This window comes from Capsicum annuum, chromosome 11, assembly GCF_002878395.1.
Source record: "Capsicum annuum cultivar UCD-10X-F1 chromosome 11, UCD10Xv1.1, whole genome shotgun sequence".
NCBI lineage: Eukaryota > Viridiplantae > Streptophyta > Magnoliopsida > Solanales > Solanaceae > Capsicum > Capsicum annuum.
In genome coordinates this window covers 24576252-24589375 of record NC_061121.1, presented here as the reverse complement: position 1 = coordinate 24589375, position 13124 = coordinate 24576252, and positions in this window count along the sequence as shown.

The following is a 13124-nucleotide window of genomic DNA, read 5'->3' as shown; positions in this document are numbered from 1 at the left end:
TCATAGAGCTCATTTCTCTTTAAGGAATAACTCTGGTCCTTTTCATAATTCCTACTAGTAGGTTCTGGTATGCATTATTGATTGTTATAATACTTATATTATAATCTTTGGAATGATTATTTCAGACTGTACTATAACTGAAAATAAATTTTTATGCAAATATAGATCATCCATTGGTGAGAGAAGATGGTGATGATCTGACAAACCTCTTGACATTGTTGTCTTATCTAGAATGAAATAATTCCGCGCTACGAACAAGCTGAAGAAAGTAGCATTGAAAGTTGGAGTCATATATTCAATGTTCTTATTCTTAACGAGATAGGCAATTTCTCTCCCTTTCATGTGCTTCCTGACAGCTATGCTTATCTTTCGTTTCCCTAAATTTGTAGGTAATTGCTAAAAATCTCTCCGAAGAAGAAATCATTTTCAAATCTATAGACACATATAACAGTGGGACAATTACATTCAAAGAATTGAAAGCTGGTCTTACAAAAATTAGTACAAAGCTTTCTGAGTCAGAAGTCAGGCAGTTGTATAGTTGGAGTGAATCTTAGAATATTGAAGGTTTTGTGTTTAAATTTGATTTTGTAGTCTGAAGATACTAGTTAATGTTGAAAATTTAGAGTTTGAAGGTATTAATGTTGAAAATTTAATTTTGAAGTTTAATGTTCAATGTATTTTTGATATGCTTATCAATTACAATGCCTAATTACTCTATTGTATTAATGATATATGACTTGAAAAAATATTGGATTGTAGGTTATGTCTAAAGGAATAATCAAATTTGAGCTAAAACTATAATCTATAATTAGTTATTAAAAATTGATGGGCCCTACTAAATTTTAAAAAAATAAAACAATTGCGGAGGTTTTAACCCCCGCAAGTTTTAAATAAAAATTTATTATAAAAATAATTAAATTTAGAATAATGGGGGTCAATAACCTCCGCAAAATAATTACGAGGGTCGTAACCGCAGCAAAATAACCGCCACAAATTAATTACGGGGGTCAAAAAAAATGCCACAAATTGTTTGTGATGGCTCCTATTCTAGGGATTTTGGGAATCGCCGGAATTACATTTTATGGGGGTATTAAACTCACGCAAATCATAAAATTAACCCCCGCAATTTGACCCCTTTTTTGTAGTGAAAGGCCACTCCAATCATGCTTTCTCTTCTTTCTTAATTATTTTCTGTTACTCTGTCCCCCACTCTTAAACGATGAGAGGGACATAGACATTGTGTTAGGGGATCTGGAACACACAGGAGAGTGTCGTGATTTTACTTATTGCAGATTTTTTGAGGTGGATGAGGTCAAAGAGGCTATTCGCAGGATACGAAAGGGTAGGGCGATGGGGCCTATCGAGATTTCGGTGGATTTTTGAAAGTTTACAGGCAAGGCTAGGTTAAGGTGGTTGACTGAATTATTTAACAGCATTTTAAAGACTATGAAAATGCCTGAGGCTTGGAGAAGGAGTACTATGATTCCTTTGTATAAGAACAATGGTGACATCCAGAGTTGCAACAACTATAGGGGTATTAAGTTGTTGATTCACACTATGAAAATTTGGGAGAGAATGGTCGAGTTGAGGTTGAGGGGGATAGTGTCTATTTTGGAGAATCAGTTTGGGTTTATGCCCGGTCACTCGACGACGGAGGAAATTATCTAGTGCAGAGACTGGTGAAGCTATATAGGGAAAGAAAGAAGGATCTGCATATGGTGTTTATTGACTTGGAGAAGACGTACGACAAAGTCCGTATGGAGGTTCTTTGGAGATACTTGGAGGTGAGTGGGGTCCCAGTGGCATACATCAGAATGATTAAGGACATGTATGATGGAGCAAAGACTCAAGTGAGGACGGCGGTAGGAGATTCAAAGCATTTTATTGTCCTAACAGGGTTGCATCAGGGATCTACTCTTAGCCCATTTTTGTTTGCATTGGTGATGGATGTGTTGATGCGGCATATTCAAGGAGAGGTGCCTTGGAGTATGCTTTTTGTAGATGATATAGTTTTAAGTGACGAGACGCAAGGGGGTCTGAATGATAAGTTGGAGGTTTGGAGACAGACCCTTGATTCTAAAGTTTTTAGGTTGAGTAGGAGTAAGATAGAGTATATGGAATACAAGTTTAATGACTTGAGGCAGGAGAATGAGGAAGGTTGGAGTCCCACGTTGTTTGTAAGAGGGATAGTTTTAAGTATCTCAAGTCCATGATTTAGGGGAATGGTGAGATTGATGAGGATGTATCACATCTTATTGGGGCAAGATGGATATAGTGAAAGCTTGACTCGGATGTGTTGTGTGATAATAAAGTGTTGCCCAAGCTTAAAGGTAAATTTTACAGGGTGGCAATCCGTCCGGCCATGCTGTATGGAGCGGAGTGTTGGCTAGTCAAGAACTTCCATATTCAAAAGTTGAAGATGGTGGAAATACGGATATTGCATTGGATATGTGGGCTTACTAGGAGTGATAGGGTTAAGAATGAGAATATCTGGCTTAGGTGGAGAACAAGTTGCGGAAAAGCAGGTTGAGATGGTTTGGTCACATGATAAAGAGGGGAACGGATGCCCCATTTTGTAGGTATGAGTGGCTAGCTTTGGATGGTTTTAGGCGGGGTAAGGGTAGGTGTAAAAAATATTGGAGAGAGGTGATTAGATGTAACATGGAGTAGTTACAGCTTACTGAGGACATGACCCTTGATAGGAAGGCCTGGAAGAAGCGAATTAAGATAGAAGGCTAGGGCGTATCGGTGGGTCATTTTCAGTAATTAAGAGAGCTTTGGGGTAGTCGAGTTGGTAGTCCTAGGGTTATGCCCATAGGTTGGAGCTGCAAGTAGAAGAGTATGAGGGTGCAACGAGTTCCTCTTATTTCTGTTATGCCATCTTGTTTCATGTTTTATCACTGATTTACTACTATTCTTTGTTCTTGTTATGCCATCTTGTTTCATGCTTTCTTACGAACTTGTTTACTATTCTTTATCTTGAGTTGGGGGTCTATCGAAAACAGCTTTGCAACTTCTCTGGAAGTAGTCGTATGGACTGCGTACACCTTACCCTCCCCAGACCCCACTATGTAGGAATACACTGGGTTTTTTGTTGTTGTTGTACTCCTTTTTAAGTTTTCACTTTTTTTTGGAGAATTTATATATTAAAGTTAGGAATTAAAAATGAGACTGATTCAACATTTTTTTAAAGCCAAGAAATTTATTGATTTTTATTTTTATTTTTTGGGGGGGAGGGAAGGAGGGAGGGTCATCTTCTCATTAAAAAATGTCAATATCTTCTTATATTTGAAGTTTTTTTTTTATATTTAATGTATTTATAAGGAATAACTACTCATAACTCTTTATCTTTTTAATTTTTACTCTCAATAACATTTGTACCTCCCATAATTTTTTTGTTCATAACCCTCAAACTTTAATTTTAAAGTCTTATGGTTTTCCTCTATTTTGCTATATAAAATCATATTTTATTTCATGAATACTCTCGTTCTTTCTTTTCTCCATCACTTTACCTTGTGAATTATAATATGTAACACGAAAGAAGTATAGGAAGACATGAAAATTTTCATTAAGTTTTTTTTTTAATTAACCGCGCGAAGCGCGAATAATTTCACTAGTTGTCTATAATTTTCATTTGCTGGACAGTGGAAAAACTAGAGAGCAATATTCTTCTTTTTTTTTGTCATTTTATTGAGTGCTCAATTTTATTTTATATTTAAACTTTGCTAAATTCTGGCTCCTAATTTAATACTAGACAAAATTACTAAATCCTGAAGAATATATTCATATCGGGTGAAATATCCTCTAGGATAGTGTTTGACACACCTCAAATTATATGAATTTCACACAAGTGTTCGTAAAGAACGTATTTTTCATAAGATTTACAATAGATTATGGCATTGAGTCATTCATATATGATTCAATAATAACATACCCAATGTATTCCCACATAGTGGAGTCTGGGGAGGGTAGAGTATACGCAGACCATACCACTGCCTCAAGTGAAGTAGAGATGCTGTTTTCAATAAACTCCCAGCTCAGTACCGATAACAGTATAACAAACACAAAACATAAATGCATATAAACTGATACAGTATGCAAAATAAACTAACACTACTAGCTAATACAGAAAACAATACAACCACAAGATAAGTTGCTACTGATGATAACTTGAAGAGAATGAGAATCCCAATTGTTTCAAGATGTTGGTGTTGTGTGGATGGGAATGAGGAGACTATGAATAATTTTTTTCTAATTGCTCCCATAGACCAAAGGCTATGGAAGTTCTTTGCTCATTTTGTAGGTATTAAGGTGGAAGGCCTACAGCTACATCAGATAATCATGGAATGGTGGTATAAAGAGGAGAGTACCAGGATAAGAAGGATTTATAATGCATTTCTTGCATTAATTATATGGGAGTTGTGAAAAAGAAAAAATTCTATAAGACATGGCAAGGAAGTTGAATTTATTCATTGGTTCAACATGTCTTATTGGCAATTAATCAAATAGTTTAGATTCTATATCCAAGAATCAAAAGAACCGATAGAGACTAGAGGGATGTAATACATGACATTGGAGGGTACAAGAATAAGTTGTATCATCATTTGGTGATTTGGAAGACCCCGAAATAAGAAAGACTTAAATACAACACTGGCGGATTTAGTAGAGGAAATCCAAGTTTAAGTTCTTATGGTTTTGTACTAAGAAATCACAATGGGGATTTAGAGTATGTTGAAGGTGCACACATTGATAATACAACAAATGTTGAAGCAGAAGCAAGAGCAATTCAGCAAGCATTGTTACATAGTAATAGCAAGGGCATAAGAGAATGTATAATTGAAACAGATTCCTTAGCTATGGTCAAGTTTATTATGATGTATGGAAAGTACCTTGGGAAATAGTTAAAATTATTGAGAACATAAAGGAAAAAATGCAACTACAAAGGGCAACCATTCAACATATTTTTAGAGAAAGAACCAGCTAGCAGATTTCACAGCTAATCAAGCAATTGATCAACAACAAATCACTTACAATGGGTTCAATGAAGAGCCAGCAACAGGGAGAAGGATAATTAACACAGACAAAGCTCAAATACCAGTTATGAGAATAAAAACAAGGAGAATCATAAGGCAATCAAAAAAGCAAAGAAGATGAGAGCAGCAAAGGTAGCAACATAAATATTTACACCATGGTTTTGCACAAGAAATATGCAGATGCTAAGCTAGCTAGGCTAATTTATATTAGCAGAAAAAATCACGCATCAACAGTAAAGGAGTCTAGTGTCAGGTCTAACTTAAGGAATCGGACGTCAACCATAATACTACAGCGGCAAATACAAGCAGATCTAAAACAAAATCGTAGGGTTTCTGTCAAATACAGTTCAAGCTATCAAGACAAAGGTACGAAGGATGGGAAGCTTACAATGAAAAAATTTGCAAGCTCCAAACGGATACATCTTTCTACTTGTGCGAGCAATACAACAACGGTATCATCAGGTGTTTTGCAGAAATTTTGACTTTCTTAGAGAATCACCACTTAATTTTGAAAAGGAATTAAGAAACCTTTATAAAATACTTAGACAATTCAAAAAAGAAAAATCAATTAAGTCGGAGATTCTGAATAAGCGGTTCCTATTAACGTTTTAGGAAGGTGTTAGGCACCTAAAACATTCGCTAACTTGCGGATATCCAGACTGTTTGAAAATCGTCTTTGACTAGCTTTGAAAGAAGTTTATTTTTTGAAAAGAAAGCAATTATAGAGATATTTGGGTGTTTATGCAAAAACCAGTTTTTTAGCGACTTGACTAAGGAATTAACTAGGTTCGTGAAACACATAAGACAAACAAGCATAAAGAAAAAGGGGGAAGGGGAGGAAGTAAGGGATTTTGGCCATTGGGCCCAAATCAATAAGACCTTTCCTAGTCTAATTGGGCCTTCGACCCATTTCACCCGTTCTAATCTAGCTTTTGAGCCTTTGGCTCGAGTCTCGAGTCTCAATCCACCTGTATTAAATTTACAGCTTTGGCTTCGAGGTCAAAATAAATAATTAAAGAAATAAATAAATAAATACGAAAACCATAAATAAATAACGACGACAAATAAATAAATACTAATGAGACTCGGGTCTCATCGTTGCTTCAAGAATTGGACTTTAGTCTATTCTTCTTCTTCAGACTCCTTATATCCGTATGTTCTGAGGTTACCTTTAATTCTTGCCAAAGTTTTCTAAAAAAGGGGAATTGGGCCTCAACGGCCCATTACGTAATGCAGGGGAAAGAATCAATTTGGATTCCCCGACGGGTTCATGCAAAAGAAAAAAATAAAGAAATTAATACACGCATTCGAGAATTTTACATTCATAGATAACTTATGAGATAAACCTATTATATTTTGCAAGCAACAGAAAGGAAAAAAAATCCATGAATAAAAAAAGCATGAAAAATAATATGTCACTGAGGGTCTTTTCAATTAGAATATATTAACTAGAGAATCTGTCAATGATGATCAGACGCATGTTTTTACCACTAAGAAAAATTACTATAAAACCCTTTCCAGTCTACAGAGCATAAGACGACCCGAACAAAGAAAGTGACAAAAGCCACCCTTCAAATAGAAAAATGAAATTTTCATATGAAAGTGACTTCAAAACAACAAAATCAAACATGAATTTGGAGGGTCCTGCTCAAGGACAATGAACAAGAAAAATAAGCTAAAGCTCTGTAATACCTACTGAGATTTGGTCTAAAATCGAACACATAAAACCTTTCAACAATATGAGCATGAAACAGTCAGTCTTCAAACCTCACTTTCAATCCAAAGAAACTCCAAACTATTGAAAGTCGAAATAATAATAAAACATACAAAAAATCTACTATTCAAAACAAGTTTAAACCTAATCTTGAACATCCAGACACAGAAAACCAGTTCTTCGATCTATAACAGTCTCCAAGAATGAAGGCGATCACTAGTATTCTGTGAAACGTGGTCTTGCAAAACTCATAAAAGTTTTAGACCGTCAAACCAATACCTAAGCAGGAGGTGATACGGATCGGGCTCAAAGAAAAAGCTAGAAACTTTATCGATTTTTGACATCAAAACATATCAAAAGAGAGCAAATTTGTTCACATGTTTGACAACCATTACACTTTGAAAGCTTCAATATGAAAAAGAACCATATATAGACTAAAAACACAAAGCGATAGGGCTTAACATTTCTATCCTCTTTCCGATAGTCTCAACCGAATGGTCGTCGAGAGATAGTCCTACTAGTGACGCTGCAACACCGTCTAGCGATGACGAAGAATAAGATAATGTCGAAGAACAACTATGATTAAGACCCCATCAAGCTGGTGACTAATAGACAAAAACCAAAACATAAACCTTAATCATGAAAACAGTGACCAAAACTACAACCGCAAACATGAAATAATGATCCGAATAACCAATAATGCAGAAGATGAGGACCTAAATTGGAAATTACTCGATACCAACTACAAAATTGAAATAGCAAAAACGGAAAACAACATATTAACAGATTATTAGTAAGAGATAACACTATCTTAACAACACAAGTAAACATCTTTCTTCACTAAAGAAAAAACTATGGCCTTTAAGGCCTCTACAGCAAACAAAACAGCACACCATATCATTAAAGAAAACCTACAACTTCAAAAAGTTGAGATGAAGCAGAAATCATTGAAAGCTTAAATGGGATGAGATGTTACCTTTTAGAGAGAAACAAAACAGAACAAACGGGCTGATGTTAGGATCCACCACCACCAGCAATTAGTGATATCAACTCGAAAGCCTCTGATTAATCGGCCAATCTTCAAGAGAAGAAAGCAAAGAGAACTTTTTATTGTTAAAGAAGACTCTTAGCCCTCAGAAATTTTCCCCTCTTCTTTCTTTTCAAAGAAATTTTTTATAACCAATATTTTTCGAACCACCCTTTTTCAACCTCTGATTTTTCAAACCAAAAATCCTCTATCAATTTTCCAAGCTAAATTTTTTTGAACCCAAGAATTCCCCCCTTTCTTCTTGCTCTAAAGAGGGCTAATTATAAAAGGGGATTGAGGGTTGATTTTTTTATTTTGAAATTCAAAAGATGAGGATGATGACAAATTATACCCCCCATTTGGATTTTCTTGAACGGATTTCCCCAAATGGCCAACAACCATTGGGGGTAATGGATAAATTTCCCAAGAACCAACGAAAATTTGCCAAATATGTATAAATACGTACAAGTTCTCCCAAAATTTGCAGAGTTGGACGTTGGATGAGCCACCTATGTGAGTTTCTAAAAGATTCTCAAAGCTTTCGTACGAAGTCACGTGAGATGCGTGGAGAAGAATCGGGTCAGATTGGTTTCATGGTTTTCAGGTTGAGGTTGGTTGGATTTCAATTGATATTGTCGTCGTGGTTTGTGTTGTTGTCGTCGATATTGAAGGTTATGTTGTTGTTGTTTGTACATTACTGGAGAAGAAAGGGGAAATGGGCCGGGTCAGGGGGTTTTAGTTGTTGGGTTGAAATTGTTGTTGTGTTAAATTGGGTCGGTTAGGTTGTTTTGAGATAGGAAGGTTGGGTATTAATTGGGTTGGTTTAGGGAATAAGGGACTTAACCAACTCTATTTAGGTTTTGGCCAATTTGAAACACAATTAGCCAATTGAATTGTAATTGTAGACATTTGATTTCAATTAGGACTAAATCTAATAGATTGGCTAAATTGGATCAAAGTTCTAAATGAATTAAAACCGTTCTCAACCCCAAGCTTCTTGATTCAATAAAATCCAACACATATTTATCCGAATAAATTACTTTTGAGAGTAAATTATATTTAAATAAAGATTTTAATCCTTTAAATTTTAAGATAATCCTTGATTAAAATCCAATACTTTATAAAAAAAAAAAATAGATATTTAAGTGACATAACTATATAATTTTGTATAATTGAATACGATATTATATAATCATCACTTAAAATGACAATCTTGCCCAGATGAATATTTTTGAAAAGTTTCTATTCAGACGAAATAAATATTTCAATTTTTTTAAAAATCGAAGAAGCTCAAAATTAAACTTGGTTGTGGAGGGAAAAAATTAGGTGTCAACAGCTGCCCCCTCCCTTTGGGTAGAATGGATGCAAGTAATCCTGGGCAAAGGGATGTTGACATTCCTAATTTTTTGTCCGACCACAAATTTGTATCTAAGAAAGGTTGGTTTTCCGCATGAATTTCATGGAGTTATAGCTGAAACTCGGTATCAAGTTTCCTACATATATTAGGTTTCATGAGAATACAGGCCATTTGTAGTTCATAATGCTTGATTTTAAGCACGATTTTCAAGAAAATTCACCAACTATCATGGTTTTAGAGTTTTTGGTTAAACCGAGAAGCTGGGAAATAAAGGGATTTGGGGGATGTTGGAATGCAGTCGAGTTTTCTACACAAATCTTGGCCTACATATCCTCAAGATTTTAGGGAATCAGACTGCTTTTAGTTCGACTCGATCAGTAGAAAAGATAGTCTTCTATTTCAGACGATCTTTGGCTCGGGATATGTGACAAGTTAATGAGTTGCGGAAAAAAGCTTGTAACCTCTTAACCATGAATGTGGGATCCTTCATATCCATAGGTAATAAATTATCTGGGTATAATTTCCAAAACTCTAAGTATGTTATCACCCGAATTTGAAGAAAAGAGAAAGTTACCCTCGACATGAGTTTAGAAATATCTCAAAGGTGAATCTAAAACCAAAATATCCCAAAATATCCACATGCCTTATAACAGGGGTGTGGTTGGATGGTGGTGGCAATTATCCTTTAGCTTGCATCCAAAGAGTTTGACGTCCCTCTCTAAACTGTGTCTTATTTTGCTGCTAAGATAGAGTTCCACGCTGTGTTGCGTCGTATCTGAATTCATCCGCACCTATGGTTTTGATTTGATATTTTTATCCTCTCGAATGCTCTCGACAATGCTCCAGACAAAAAGTGTTAGTGTTAAACATAATTCACGAAAGGGGTATGTAGTCTTTTACCATATCTCCACGTGAGTTGTGGCCTGAAAAGCGGAGTCATCTCTTTATGTACCTGTTTAGAATGAAATAACTGGCAACAACAAACACAACAATCGTCTTAGTTTTTATATAATTATGACATTTGTTGGTTGAATATTTCTTTAAAGTGGGGTGGCCCTTTTGGACACCGACGATACTTTATGCAGAACGGTCCCTACAATCGTGTAATCTTGTGTTGGTGTGGCAACCCTTTTGGTTACCTATATCACTTGTTATATGTAGAATGATAACATCTTCGGTTATAACCGATGATCAATTTATAAATTTCCCTTAAATTATCAATCTTTGGATAATCTTACGCATTATTTGATGTTGGATATAAGGCGACTTACAGATATCCTTTGAATTGCTAGATTTTAGGTAATCTTGCATATTATCCAACCTTGGATAAAAGATAGCTTAGGATATCCCTCCAATCGCTAGCTTTTAGGTGTTGTTGCACATCATCCGACCTTGGATACAATATGACTTATAAATATCACTCAAATTGTTAGTCCTTGGGTAATCCTGCACATATTTGATCTTGGATATGACGCGACTTATAGAGAACCCTTGGACGTATCAATTTGATAATCTCGTATATTCTCCGGTAAGGATTTAGTTACGACTTATGGATAACCTCCAAACTATCGATTTTTGGGCGATCTTGCACACTATCCAGTTAGGATGTTGTTGTGGCTTACGGATGACCTACAGGCTATCAACTCATAGGTGATCTTGCACACTATCCTATTTCAAATAATATGACTTATAGATGACCCTCAAATTGTCAAATTCTAGGAAATCTCATATATCATCCGTCTTTAGATACCAACTTAAAGGCGTTCCTTCAAATCGTGTGCTCTTGATACATTCAGATGCTGATTCATAAAATGATGAGATATCCTCAATGCCAGCTTTTATGTCTCGTGTGTCAATAGATATTAAATGCTGATCATATCTTGGACGCCAGCATTTATGTCTCGCGTGTCATAAATATGAATTGCTAATGATATCTTTGACGCCAGTATTTATGACTTACGTGTCAACAGATATAAAATGTTGATGATATGAAATATCCCTCTCGGCGATGATATGAATGGCCCTCTTGGCAATGATATGAAATGGCCTTCTTGGCGATGATATGAAATGGCCCTCTCGATGATGATATGAAATAGTCCTCTCAGCAATGCTATAAAACGGCCCTCTTGGCAATGATATGAATGGCCCTTTTGGCAATGATACGAATGGCCCTCTCGGCAATGCTATGAGATGACCCTCTCAGAAATGCTATAAAATGGCCCTCTTGGCAATAATATGAATGGCCCTCTTGGAAATGATATGAAATGATATAAAACGGCCCTCTTGGCAATGATATGAAATGATATAAAATGGCCCTCTTGGCGATGATATGAAATAGCCTTCTTGGCAGTGATATGAAATAACATAAAATGGCCCTCTTGGCGATGATATAAATGACCCTCTTGGCGATTTGAAAATAGTTTCACCTGAGTTTATTTGTCTGCGTCTTGCTTTTTACATGTACCTGTACTTGAAGTAGACAATTAGTAGACACAAAGTTGCTCTCACCCTGTTTGTCTTAAGGTGAATTTTGAGGGTGGCTTTCTACTCTTTCTCCTATTGAGTGATCTTTTGATATTGTATTTATTATGCTAACTCCCTTTAATATACCTACACTCAAAATATTTAGTAGGCACAAAGTCACTTTTGATAGCGACTATTTTTTAGGAAAATTCTAAATACAATATTTATAAAGAAAATAAGACGTCTTTGTTTGTCCTTTATGATCTCAAGAAATGAGATGGACAATTCAAAAGGTCGTCAAATAGGTATTAAATCCATTTTTGCGGCTACCCTAAAATACCGTTCTTAATCGTTGTATGCTCTGGCATAACTCCCAACTTTCTTGGGGATTTTGAAAGAAACGCTCATTTTTGTATATCGATCTCTGCATCCACACAAAAATGATAAGTTTGAATGAAACTACTCCATGTTGACCTTCTTCGATCCTTGATTTGCTCCTCGTCATCTTTCAGGTGCCCTGTCACATTCGTACCTACACCCTGGGTCCCTGCTCCCATAGACGCCTAGGCAATCACTAAGTTAAAGATTACTAAAGATTTTTTTTTCAAAAGTAGTCTTATTTTTAGCAAATAGTTTTGAAAGTATCTGTAAAAGCTTTAGAAAATCTCTGTCGGTCATGTCATGTACTAGCTCAACGAACGTCTTCCTCTTGGCTTTGATTATATCCGACGGATGATTTCCAGAACTCATGATCATTGTTGGAAGGTTCTTCAAATAGTTCTGTCATAGCTAGAAATTGAGTCCACCTAGACTTTGTCGCAGCTGGTGACTTTAAGAGTTTGAATTTACCCTCTGGTGCTGGGGAATTTGAAATATATTCCAATATATTAGTGAAAATTTTGAGGACCTCCTCAAAATTTCTGCCCTAGTTTAAAGTTGTTTGATATGATATCAATTCGAAAGGATCCAAAGTCTTTGTTGATCTTCGTTCTCCTTGTTGGATGATGATCTTCCTCTTGTGAATTTTTGAGATTTCTTCTCAAAAATTCTGCCCCAATTTCCATTTCCTGGGGTTAATGATCGAGCCGTTGGGGCGCCTACGTATCCCGTTGAAGCAGAAATTAGGTCAAACGTAATTCAGGACTACGCTAGGGACATATATAAATTTTAGTGGGTTGACCAAAGCCAACATAGGCCGCCTACGTATCCCTTTTATTGTGAATTCAGGTCAAACGTAGTTTGTACATAAATGAAAAGGATAAATTTTTCTAAAGGATTGACCGAAGCCAACAAAGGCCGCCTATGTATCCCTTTTATTGGGAATTCAAGTCAAACATAGTTTGTACCAGAAGGAAAGGATACTAGGCAATTACACATCATAAAACTGATACTATTATAAAGGCGATTACAAATAAGCCAAGAAACAAAAACATATTTTAAGCACAATATCTCTTTAGCACATCAGAATTGATTGGTTTGGTCCACTCTTGACCATCCATCTCAGGTAGGATTAGGGATCCTCCAGGTTGG